Genomic DNA, 12686 nt, shown 5'->3' with positions numbered 1-12686 from the left:
GCGGAAGCAACCCAAGCATCCATCGATAGATGCATGGATAAACAAAATGTGGAATATATGTACAATGGAATATTTTTCAGCCTTAAAAAGAAAGGAAATTCTGAAATATGGTACAACATGGACGAAGCTGAAGGACATTATGCTAAGTAAAACACATCAGGCACAAAAAGACAAGTACTGCGTGATTCTACTTATATGAAATAGAACAGTCAAAATCATAAAGACCATTATTGATGGTTGCCAGGCACTGGGGGGAGAAGAAAATTGAGAATTATTACTTAATAGGTATAGAGTTTCCGTTTTACAATTCTAAATAGTTACAGAGATGGATGGTGATAATGTACAATATTATGAATGTATTTAATATTACCAAACTGTACACTTATATAATGTGTTTTAGTATAATAAAAATAAAGTTAAAAAAAAGATTTGCAGATAGAAAATTTGAAAATGATGTGCTCCTGTTCCACAAACTTCAATTAGGACACTGGTTGTATTGAGTCATCAAATTAGAAAAAAATAAAAGATTTATTTTAATAGGTAAATAAGTACTCTTTAAAGAGACATTGATTAAGTGGAAGGTTATTTTGGAATTTGGGGAAGAAATCATGTGATCTAATTTGTTGTATGAATGTATAATGCTAGAATTAACAAAAAAAAATTGACGTCTCCTTTATGAAATCCATTTGTGTTCAGTAAAGATTAATAAATTACAAAGGAGAATAAATTACTAATCTTATTTGCTATCTCTAGGACAATTTATGATAATTTTCCTATGTATCTGGAGATAGAAAATATATATTAAGCCTAGGAAAATGCAAATAATGATACTAACAACCTGCTTAAAGACAAAGACTACTGCAACGTTTATATTACCACAATTTCTTTTCTATTTATTAAGAAATTTGAAAGCTTGATGTTTACTACAAAACCACTTAAGAACTTCAATTTTTTTAAAGCTGCTAGTATTTAGATGATTTAATGGGCTAACACTTATATTGAGCCAGGTCCATTTCTATACTAAAATTTGCAGGCTATCTTGAGCACGTGTTATTTTTTCCCCTTGAGATTTTATTTTTTCCATCTTCATTGAGATATAACAGACAAATAAAATTGTATAAATTTAAAATGTACAACATGATAATTTGATATACCTATATATTATGAAATAATTACACTTGAATATATTTTTTAATGTAGGATCACAAAAATTTAGCTTTAATGAGGCTAATATCTCTTGAGGAAGAGATAAATTCAAAATTTTTTAAAATTTTCAAAGTGTAATACTTGTTCTTTTGAACACTGCCATGTGTAAGCTGCATGACACATGTTCTTATTTATTAGTTGAATTATAGTTAAGGTGAGGCAATTACGTCTTGAAGAATGAATATTATATCTTAAAGCTACTATAAAGAATAATAAAAGCAAATGGAGGAAATATCTGATAGAATATGGAACTAAAAAATTTTGATTTATCTGCTTTGACCCAATTGGCAGAAAACTGGAAAAAATAAAATCTCACAGTGTTAACACACACACACACACACACACATGCACGCATGTACACACACAGAGTTTAACATGAAAGATTGAAAAGGATTATTTTTGTTATTAAACTCTTACTACCTTGAACATTGGTTGACTCATTGAGCCACTTGTTGTTTAGTGTATGAAAATTTAATGTCACTCTATAATGTTTTAATTAACACAGTAAAAGTATGATTTCTCTGAGTGTGTTTGTTTTTAGAAAAAGCTATGTGGTCCTATTTCCGTAGAATGAAAGCAACAAATTTCTACAATGTGTTGTTAGGACACCTGGACACGGCAAGTCATAACTCATCTTTATCATAGCATGTAAAAATGCAAAAAGAACGTCCCATAGCATGCGAGAATATATTGTGAGAATAAAAATATTCTATGAATGTGAGAATAAAAACATTCTATGAAAAAGAGAAAATCTAACCATAAGCATCTATTTATATTCTAAAAAAATTCAAACATACACAGAGCAGAAATACAAATGTTAATATTTGAAAAACTAGTGAAAACTGGAGATTTCAAAAATATCACAGAATTCAATTAGCTTAGAAAAAGAAAACAAAATTTATATAAAGTGATACAATACACTGTGTCCTCTATCTTTACTAAACACATAACAAAAGGAAATGCCTTTTATAACACCAGAGTTTTGTCTCATACCATAAAGGAGAACTTGAGGAAGGTTCTCTCTTTTTAATAATTCCAGTACTTGAAAATAAACTCACTTAAACTGCTTTAAAAATTTTTCTTGAGACTTTAAATAATTTCCCATGACTTTCTTTTCTTTTCTTTTTTGCTTTTTTTTTTTAAATTAAATTTATTGGGGTGACTGGTTAATAAAATTATACAGGTTGCAAAAATACCGTTCAATAATACATCATACACATATTTCATTGTGTGTTCACTACCCAAAGTCAAATTTCCTTCCATCACCATATTTGACTCCCTTTACCCTCATCTACCTCCCTGCTCCTCCCTTTCCCTCTGGTAACCACTAAACTGTTGTCTGCATCTATGAGTTTTTGTTTGTTTGTCTTGTTCATTTATTGATTGACTTTAAAAATCAAATGCAAAGTCCTTTTCAAGGTCTACAAAATCCCATTGGATTTGGCCTTGGCTATTTCTCTATCCTGGTTTTATTTAACTCTACCTTCTGATCATGCCATTCCACTCAGGATGGACTCCTTACTAGACCTCTGTCCTGGCCAGGCTTCCCCATATGTATGTATAATCACTCCATCACTCATTCAGGGCTCTGTTCAAATGTCATCCTGTCACAGAGTCCTGTCTTCACTACTCTTTTTAAAATTGCTCCCCAGTCCCACCTCTAGTCACAGTTTGCCTTCTTGCTTTGCTTCATTTTTCTTCGTAGTTCATATTATTACCTGTTTTTTAAATATAAATATATGTCAGAGGGAATAAATAACCTGCTCCAAATCACGCAGTCGTCAGGGATGTAGTCACTACTGAACTATTTTATAAGATGAAGGAAAAGAAGAAACACATTCACTAAAACTATAATTTAAGCATCAAGAAATAGAGAATACAGGGCAAATATTTGTAGGATTAAGTGAGAATCATTGGTAAAGGCAAGGAGTTAAAGATAGAAGATGTGGGACGTGTGGCTCCACTGACCATGATGTGGGGATAAGACAATGCTACCCTGGACAGAAGTTCACCTGCCTTGAGCCTCAAATCCAAAGTTCTTGCTCAGTGTTCCTGTGTCACCACAACACCCAGCTGTGGGGATGAAGAAGTCTGAGAAAACACTCCAAACTGATGCAGCTTTACAGAAAGCATTCATTTTTCTGTGATGTGAGAAATGTCCATTGACATGTCCCTGTCACTACAACTGCACAGGCTTGTCTTATCACTTAAGGAGATCTTTAATGTTAAGTGAGCCAGTAGCAGCAGCATCTGTCATACAGTGGTTCAATGCTGCCTCTTGGTCTGAAGAGTGGGGAAAGAAGTAGGAGTAATTAAGACTGCTCTTTATTGGAAGCAAAACGATCTCCATTTTCTTAAGAGTCTACTTATGTCTAGACATAGATTTCTGAAATATGCTACAACTGAATTAAAAAAAAAAGTCTTAGTAGGTGGAATGAAGGTTTATTCATACACAATAGAATTAGGAATTATAGAACAACTAATTACAGTTGTTTTAGTTATTCTCTGAGATGAGAAAGTGGTAAATACTAGAATAACCAATATTTACTAAAGAGGCACAAATGAATGTTTGTGCCTCTTTAGTAAATATTGGTTATTTCTACTAAAAATAATGAAACAAATCTTCACATAAAAAGCTTGAATGTATACTGGGCTTTCAAAATGAATAAAAAATGGATGGAAGGAGTAACATATACTCAGGCATAACCATGAGAAAATGGAATGCATGTTTGGCACAGTGAGTGAACCGGATTTGATGTGCCAAGTGTTTATTTAGGAGAATGTTATGAAACCAGAGAGTAAAGAAAAGCTAGGGTATGAAGCACACACATACAGTCACACACATATACATAAACACACACACACACACATGTGTGTGTATGTGTGTATATGTCCAGTATTTTCAATCATTTATTAGATTATTTGAATCATAATTTATATAATTTGGTTAGAGAAATGGGAACATTTTCCAGTTTGCCTTTATGCACCCTAATGATTGATCACTTACATATCCTGGAATATGAGAATCTGATTTTAGCTATCATAGCTATATGCAATAATGATTTTTAAAAAGGGCAGTGACGAAATCAAAGCAGTGCATTATTAGTTTAAAAATTTAATCAGACATTGATAGGTAGGAAAAGAAGGAACATATAAGGTAGCAACAGCAAGAGAAAACAAGAATATTATCTCCATGGTCCGCGCATGATGTAAAAGATAAGAACCAGAGTGACACCAGTCTCTGAAATCACTTCTCATCATGCCAGTCCATGGTGTTCATCTTCCCCTATAGAATGGTGCTATTGAAGAAAGCACTAGAACATTCCTCCAGAAAGAATCCTGAGCCATGTGGTGTGTAAAGGAAAAGCTCTATACTCCTTAAACTTTGAGAATATTTATATACTATAATAGAAAAAATAAATAAATTTGATAATCAAATAAAAAATAATGCTTAATATAATAAAAGGCATTGGCATGATTTCAAAATTTTAGGGGTATGAGATTTAATAGGTCTTCTAAAATTCCCTATCATTAAATTCACTATCAAAATGGTAATGATGATCAGCCCACAGTGCTTCTTTGCTGGAATTAGGAAGAATTTATAATCTGTTTTAGCAAAGCTCATATTTACGCTGAATATTAAAGTGTCCAGAAGAGTGTCTGTTTGAGCAGTGAGATGGGTTCTACTTTTTTTTTTAAGTTTCTGGGAACTATGAATATTTTCATCCTCCTGTGAATTAAATTCCTATAAAACACTCATGAAATATTCATGTTTTTTTCTCACTCTACGCAAAATATCTTTCCTATATAAATTAATTTCATTTCCTTATATCATTTTTCTAATTCAAAAAATTATAAATGCATAGAAAAGCTCATTAATTTTATTGAAATGAAAAAATATATATTTGTATAAAAGCTTTCTTTATCGTTATTGCAGAGATCAGGCTAAGTACAGAATTACATATGAATCTGTGTCTTCGTCTTGATATAATGTGGGAAATCTTCCAGCAGACAAGGAATTTTATTTAAGATTTATTTTAGTCAATTTTTCTGTTAGCTTAGTTTCCTGTATACTTTGATCTACACAGTTTAAATTCATTAAGATTTTAATTACATATAAATTTCTAATTTAGCTCTGGTTCTTTTTATGGGCACAATGAAAACAGTCCAAGATATTATTTTTTGAATTTTAGCATGCAGCAGAAATCTTTTCACTACATTCAAATTGGAAAATATGGAATTAGTGCATATTACCTTTTTCTCCTTTCTTTGATAGTCATAAGAGTTTACTGCACTTGTATTTAACACAGACAGATGATTTTTTATAGTCAATTTATCTTTTAACCATGCAAAATATAGCCATTTAGAAATGACAGCCACTTTTCCTCAGGTACATTTATGCTGGAAACAGTGTAATCATAGAAAATTTTCTTTATAAAAATTTTAAAAAAGGCATTAAAACTTATCAAGATTTTTAAATCTATAGTAGTTTAGAGCTAACTCTAAACAATTATTATTTTAACTGTTTCTAAAATAGTGAAATATATTAATATGATAGACGTAAATTCAGTTTCAGTCAGACAACTGTAAACAACATTGATTAACAGGAACACTGAAATAAAGACTTTAAAGTGTAACAAAATCATTTTATAATAACTTTTAGCTATTGGGAAACTACAGGAAAAATACAGATCTTCCTATAAAACAACTACTTATACTATAATAGAAAAGGGCAATGTCTCATAGATTACTTAAAAATTAAATGAACAAACAAAAAAAATTCCTTCAGATCCATTCCATTACAGTTGGTAGCTGAAGAAGCTTGTTGAGAACTGGTATGTTTTAGCATTTCAAACATGTAATAACTACCATAGATTCATGGCATTGAACCACATGAATCTTTTACTCATTGTTTATTTTTAACATCTGCTAATATATCATAAAACAAAAGAAAATTCATAGTAATATGTATTTTAAGGATACAAGGAAAAACACAAAGGTAAGGGAAAAAGAAAAAAAAAAAGAAATTCCTTTTTATAGTAAAAATGACTGACCGTGTGTGAGGTTGGTGGGGAGGAGAGACAGAAAGACTTAAAATTATGATCATGTCATATGTCTGCAGGGACATCTTCTGAGGTGCAATTTCAAAAAAGAAAACAATAAAATAAAAGTTTTTAAGTAACATTAGTTCTTTCATTATTTTTAATGGCACCATAGAAAATTCCCCACAAATTTAGGAAAATTATAACTCAAGTAACATTATTATATGGCAAAATGTCTGAACACATATTTATACTCTATAACTTTGGTTAAATTACGATGCTCATTCTCACTGGCCTTTTTAAGTACTAATTAAAGTAAAAATGTTTTTTACTGAAAAATCATCATGGAAGAAATATTTATAGGCAATAACTTCAACAAAATGTTTTCACCAACAATTATTTACTTTTTTTTGAATTTTATAATTCAGATTAAAAGATGCCCAATCTTGTATACTTTCATTACAAAAACCAAATGACAATTTAATAGAAAAATATCTCTTATTATATACTGTTTATAGACATCACATGGTATATATGCAATATGTTCTTCAATTACCAATGAAGAATTCAGGAACTGTTAAATAAACTGAAATCTATTGCATAATTAGTGGATTTTTGAGCAATAAAATTTAGAGGCGAATATTAAATAGTATGTTTCCTATTAAAGAGCTGGTTGTATCAAATTATATTGTAGATTTTAAAGATCTCTTATGCAATGTAAAAATATCTAATAGGCAAAGATGATATATTTAATAATTTCAATTGGCACCACTCACATCACAGTCTCTGTAAATAGCTCTTCTTGAAGTTGTATATTATGCAATATATACAACCTTACACTCAATGATCTTCATTATTCTGGTTCTTATGGGGGGAAAATTGCCCTGGTTTGAAGCTTGAATTTATATTTAATATTTTCACTAATTAAGCATATGAAACTGGCCAGTTTCCATGATAAATGTGAATTTTTTTCCCCACAAGCCATACAACAAACCAGAGAACATAGCTAATTATAGGGACTGATCATTACTCAGTAAGAAAAATGCTCATTTTTCTGAAAATATAATTATTAATGTTGTAGTTATTAATATATTAACAATTAATTTAATATGGTTTGTGCTTTAAAAATTAAAAAGCACAATTATAAAAATGTAATATTACATCAAAAATAATAAATGTCTGTATTCAAAGATGAGATGTCAAGGAAAGGTAAAATGATTAGACCTACAGAACTCAGAAAAATCTCAGAAATTTTAAGTATAAGAAGATGAGAACTAAAAACTGGATGATTTTTACACATCTGAATAATTGTAATCTTATGTCTTCTCTAATTTAAAGGAAGACACACTCTTCTCTCTCATCTCTACAGAAGACAAAAGGTCTATTTTCTAGGTAAGTTGGACCAAAGAACTTTAGACTCTGGAATTCTAACATGCGGAAGTGTAGAACTGATGCGCTGGACTATACTGACACCATCTGACATGAGCAGTTTTTCCACAGAGCCTTGGCAACCAGGTATGTTGATAACAGCTGAACAGTTCTGAAAAGACACCTACAAACAGCTGACATTTCACAGACATTATTGATGAGGATGTTAGAAACCCATCTTATCACAAGGCTTGAAAAGCCCTGCCTTTGAAACACCTAGTGGTGTTTTCTTCTCACTTTTGAATATACACATTCAGACAAGAATCACCAAATACTTAAAAAAGTTTTCCAATGTGGATAGTGGAGAATAAAACAAATGACAACAAAAAATATCTAGGAAAATAAAAACAAATTGGGGAGCAAATACAACTTTGAAAACAGGCATCATTACAATTACCAGAGATTAAAGACTATAAATTGTATGCATGAAATAAGAAATGATCAGAGGATAAAAGACTTAGAAATTGAAAAAGTGATGGATAAACTGATAAATACAAATGTTGAAAGAAAAGTTTAGAGTAAAAAATAAAAGTAGAGATAATGAGAGAGAAAACACAAGAAAACTGAAAAATTAATCAAGAAAAGCCAACATTTGATTAAGAAATTCTGATACAAAACAGCGGGGAAAATTGCAAAATAAACTGTACCAAATTTATCTTATTTCTAAAGGACATTAATGTCCAGTTTTAAAAGTTAAACAATTCTCTACTGCAAATAACATAAAATAACCCTTTGTATCCAAGCCTGCTACACACACACACACACACACACACACACACACACACACACACAATGTGTGCTTGTGGCAGGGTTAGGGATGTGCATGGGAGAGCATCATGAAAAGCTAAATCATGAAAGAAACTAGGTTCTGAACAGTGGCTTTGGTAGGAAATTCCGTACTTGTAATAAATAAATACGTTGTTGATGCGAAGCCCTTGCTCTAAATCGGTATAAGGATAGAAACTTGCAATTCTGGAGTATTAGAGGCAGGAAGGTTCTTCATTAACCAGGGCTGCTGATGCCACTGATTTTAGGGCAGCCCTTCAGGGACAAAGGAAGGTACTAAGAAGTAGCAACATGTTTGTCAGTATTTGATCTATTAATCTTCATTCTCTTCTATCTTAAGCATCTATTCACAATTAGTCTGGTGACCCATCAGGCAACAGCATATATTTTATAAATTTAAAATTATACTTCAAAACAATCTTTAAAAAAAAAAATCTTTAAAAAAAAAAGCTTATTGAATGCTATTTCTCCACAAAACTAAAAAAGGCTTTCTATATAATATAAATTGATTTTTCCATCAGATTTTAATTAAAATCAAACTTTCACTAAAATTAAAACCTGGATAAAAAGTTGGAATTGCATGTAATAATAAAGCATGTACACAACCTTAATTACTATTTACAAACTAAATACTATAATAATAAAATTACCATCTATAGATTAAAATATATAGTCTGCAATTAAATCCTGCAAAGCTAAATCAAAGGTTTCGTGGTGATTTGCAATGAAAGGACTAAAAAAAAATCCAACTGTTTAGCTATTTTCAAATTGTAGTCAGTTATTACTACCTTTGATAAGTGAAAATATTAAGAATTTGAAAATTAAAAGTTTCCAATGAAGGTTCCATTTTAAAAATGCTATTATTTTCAAATAAAAATTATCTCCATTTTGGGACAAAAGAGAAATTCTGTTATACTCTCAGGCTCAATAAAACAGAGTATATAATAATTCTGATTGAGACTAAAAGGACTTCTTTCTATGTGTGATTCTAACTGGCTAAACATCTCACAAATCTAAGGAAATAAATTATGCTGTTTGAGAGAATTGTTTTATTCTCTGTTAAAAAGAACTTGATATTTGAGAATATTAATTTTTCATTTCTATGTCAAAAATGGGAAAATGGATAGCACGTTTTGCAAGATTATTATTTTCTCTTTATTTTTGCCCAAGGAGGTGTCTAGAATACACGGTGTTAAATGATATGGTAATGAATGTGTCATGTAACACTCTAATTCAAAAAGCTCTGCTACACCTGTGATACACGTTTCACTCAAAATTATGTCAGAATGACTCACATTCTATATTTGAATAGTTTAAGTTGTTGATGTCTGATTTGTTCACAATTCTCCACATTTTTAAAATTAGTTTGTTTTATATCAATGGTTGGGATAATCAGTAAGATTTCAGCTAAACCTTGAAGGAGAATATAATAATAGGTCCAGGCCTCGATTGTGCCCTAAACCTAGGACCAGGTGCAGAGTGAGCAGGTGAAATTCATGAGTTTCATAATAATTAATGAGTTATTTAGAATCAGAATCTACTAACAAGATAATTTTTATGCTAAATTTTTCCTGCTAAATGACATCGCAATCAAGCAAGAGCTGATATTTATGTCTTGATGGTGATATCAGCAATTAGAAGTATATACATGAAGAGTATATAATAAATTATAGACATTTATAAATAAGGAAAACTAACTGAACATCAACTAAACTTATGTAAATTAGAATAAATAAATAAAGCCACATTGAGGGCAAAAAATAAAGTAGTAGCTGAAATGTTTATGACCATATGCACCTGTCTTTCATAGATAAACTTAAATCTATCTTAACAAATGCCTTAAAGGCATGAGTATAATTGTGTTTACAAAAATCTCTTAAATTTTAAAATGAACGATTAGCACAAATATAAAATAAAGGCAAAAAATAAGCATTTTTCACTGTTCAAAAATATATATGTATTTTAAAGTTTTCAGATTTTCAGCGATAGCTTCATCTATAGTGCCAGAAAAATAAGTCTAAGCACATTTACAAATTATACGTACCATTTTCAAAAATCTTTTAAAATTCATATATTATCTCACAGAAAAGGAAGGCAGACTTTGAAACATCAAAAATGAAGTAGACGAGAACACCTGAAGCTAAAGGATCAGCTGTGTATATGTTTTTCAATCAGTTATTGCAGTCCTGTTGAAACACTGCTAGTCAGACAATCAAAAGCTTGCGCACAAGTCTCTGATACAGAAGATTGGGTTTGAATGTCCTCATTGGGGAAAGACAATGCAAAGGCAGATCTGAGGCTGGGTCCCCTGCAAGGAGCTAGGAACCTCGAAGTTCTTGAAAGAAAATAAATGTGTGAGCTCGAAACACACACACACACACACACTCGGACATACATACACAGAAGACCACTGGCAACTAAAACTTGTCTGTCTTGCACCCCACATCTGCATCCCCAGGGGACAGATACTTAGATGTCTGTCCCACAGAAAGCACAGGTGGCAAGGACAATCCAGAGAAATCTACAGCACCAGAAAAATTAGAGATATTTGTCTCCTTTCTTAGTTCATGCCACCTGCCCACTCTCAACTCCCCAGGATAAGTCCAGCTGTCACGATAGTCAAAAGACGTTAGTGCTAAATTGGATTTTGTACATTTTAAGCTGTGCAGGACTCAACTAACTGTATTTGTACTTGAAGATAGCCATAAATCTACAGTGGCTGCCAAAGATGTTGTATAACCGAAAGAGAGATTCAAACAGAATGAGTAAAAGTAGTAACTGAATTTTTTTAAAAAAATGTTTATACTACTATATTACACTGAGTTGAGATCATACAATGGTTTGGTTATGTGACTATAATCTGATTTAAGGTATATATTAACATATCTGTGAAAGAAGAGTAAGCCATAGAAACAGAAAAAAACAAAACAAAACAAAAAACCCAACAATCATCGATGGAGATGGAGATATTTTCTTCATGTAAAAGTAAGAAGGTTCCAGCCAAGACTTTGAGTATTTTGGTCTCATATTGGAAGCTTTAACCTCTCCCAGTCTGGGTACATTAAATATCTCATTCATGACATTTCCTTTACTGATATTCAGGACTCACCAAAAAGTTTCTTACAGGTAAAGAATATATCTATCATATATACTCTGAATGTCTAATTTCCGCGACAGTGATTTATCATTATAAATTAACAAATGTCTTTGGTTATTATAAATCAGTTTTATAAGCATAAAAATATGCTTCTGAGAGATGGTTACATAGCATACAAAGTCAGGTTTTTGAATTTGATCAACTTGGCCACACCAAGTTCACTGTACATTCTCCATAGTGTTGCAACTTTATAAGAAATCTTGAGTGAGGCTATTAACATTGTCCCCCAGGGTGGTGGGCTTAGGTGTGGCAGTACTACTTTGCCAAATATCATTTCTATAATGTTTAGACTTCACATTACTTTTTTCATGCTTGTGCTCGAGCACCCACTTTGTTCTGCAGTATCAGAAATCATTCATTTTTTTCTTTCTGTCTCTTACCTTCCACCGCTCTTGTTTTCTCTCTCTTAAAAAAAGCAAGTATTATTGTTGTATCTAGGAAAATAATTTCCTTTACTAGAGTCCTTGAACTTGATCATTCTTTTGGGAACCATCTTCATACATCTCTTGAGTTAAATAGCATGAACACAAAAACACTGGCTATACAAAATTCCTCATCACTAAAGAAATTATAAGAGTTAACATGTTTGGGGATATTATTTGAAGCATGTGCTAAATAACTAATGATTGATAATATTTCTAACATTTCTATTAAAAGCTGTAGTTACTCTCAATAAAAACTGAACAAGCAGGTGCTCACACAGGTAGGACTAGAACGACTTTATCTGTTCTGTCTACATTGTCCACTAGAATAATTCTTCACAGGAAAGCTTGGACTTTTTATAGAACCCTTACACCATATAGGTTAGGATCAAGACAGGGTCATCAGATGAGGGACACGTGGAGCATTAATTTTCTCACTGTCTTATGCTGTCCTTTTGGGACACTCAATGTAGTTCTTTGTCCAAACTGACAAAGTCCACCTCTGGTAATTTATTATTATCTCCTACTTTAATTTCTTCTTATAGTAAGAAAAAAAATCACATTTTTACAACATGATGAAATTCTGCATAAGTGAAAAGAAGTGTTGTAAATTGTTTTACTTTCTCAGAATTAGTTAATTCTATT

The 12686-nt window shown here is 31.3% G+C and overlaps 1 protein-coding gene across 2 annotated transcripts in view; it reads right to left on the bottom strand.

The window, feature by feature from the left end:
• Nucleotides 1-12686, bottom strand: part of NCAM2 (neural cell adhesion molecule 2) — a 407496-nt gene that overhangs the window by 56135 nt on the left and 338675 nt on the right. The window lies entirely within an intron of this gene.

The sequence above is a fragment of the Pteropus medius genome, unplaced genomic scaffold (genome assembly GCF_902729225.1).
Source record: "Pteropus medius unplaced genomic scaffold, Ma_sr-lr_union100, whole genome shotgun sequence".
NCBI classification, from domain to species: domain Eukaryota; kingdom Metazoa; phylum Chordata; class Mammalia; order Chiroptera; family Pteropodidae; genus Pteropus; species Pteropus medius.
The sequence above is the reverse complement of the archived record's forward strand: the minus strand, read 5'-3'. Positions and strand labels throughout refer to the sequence as shown.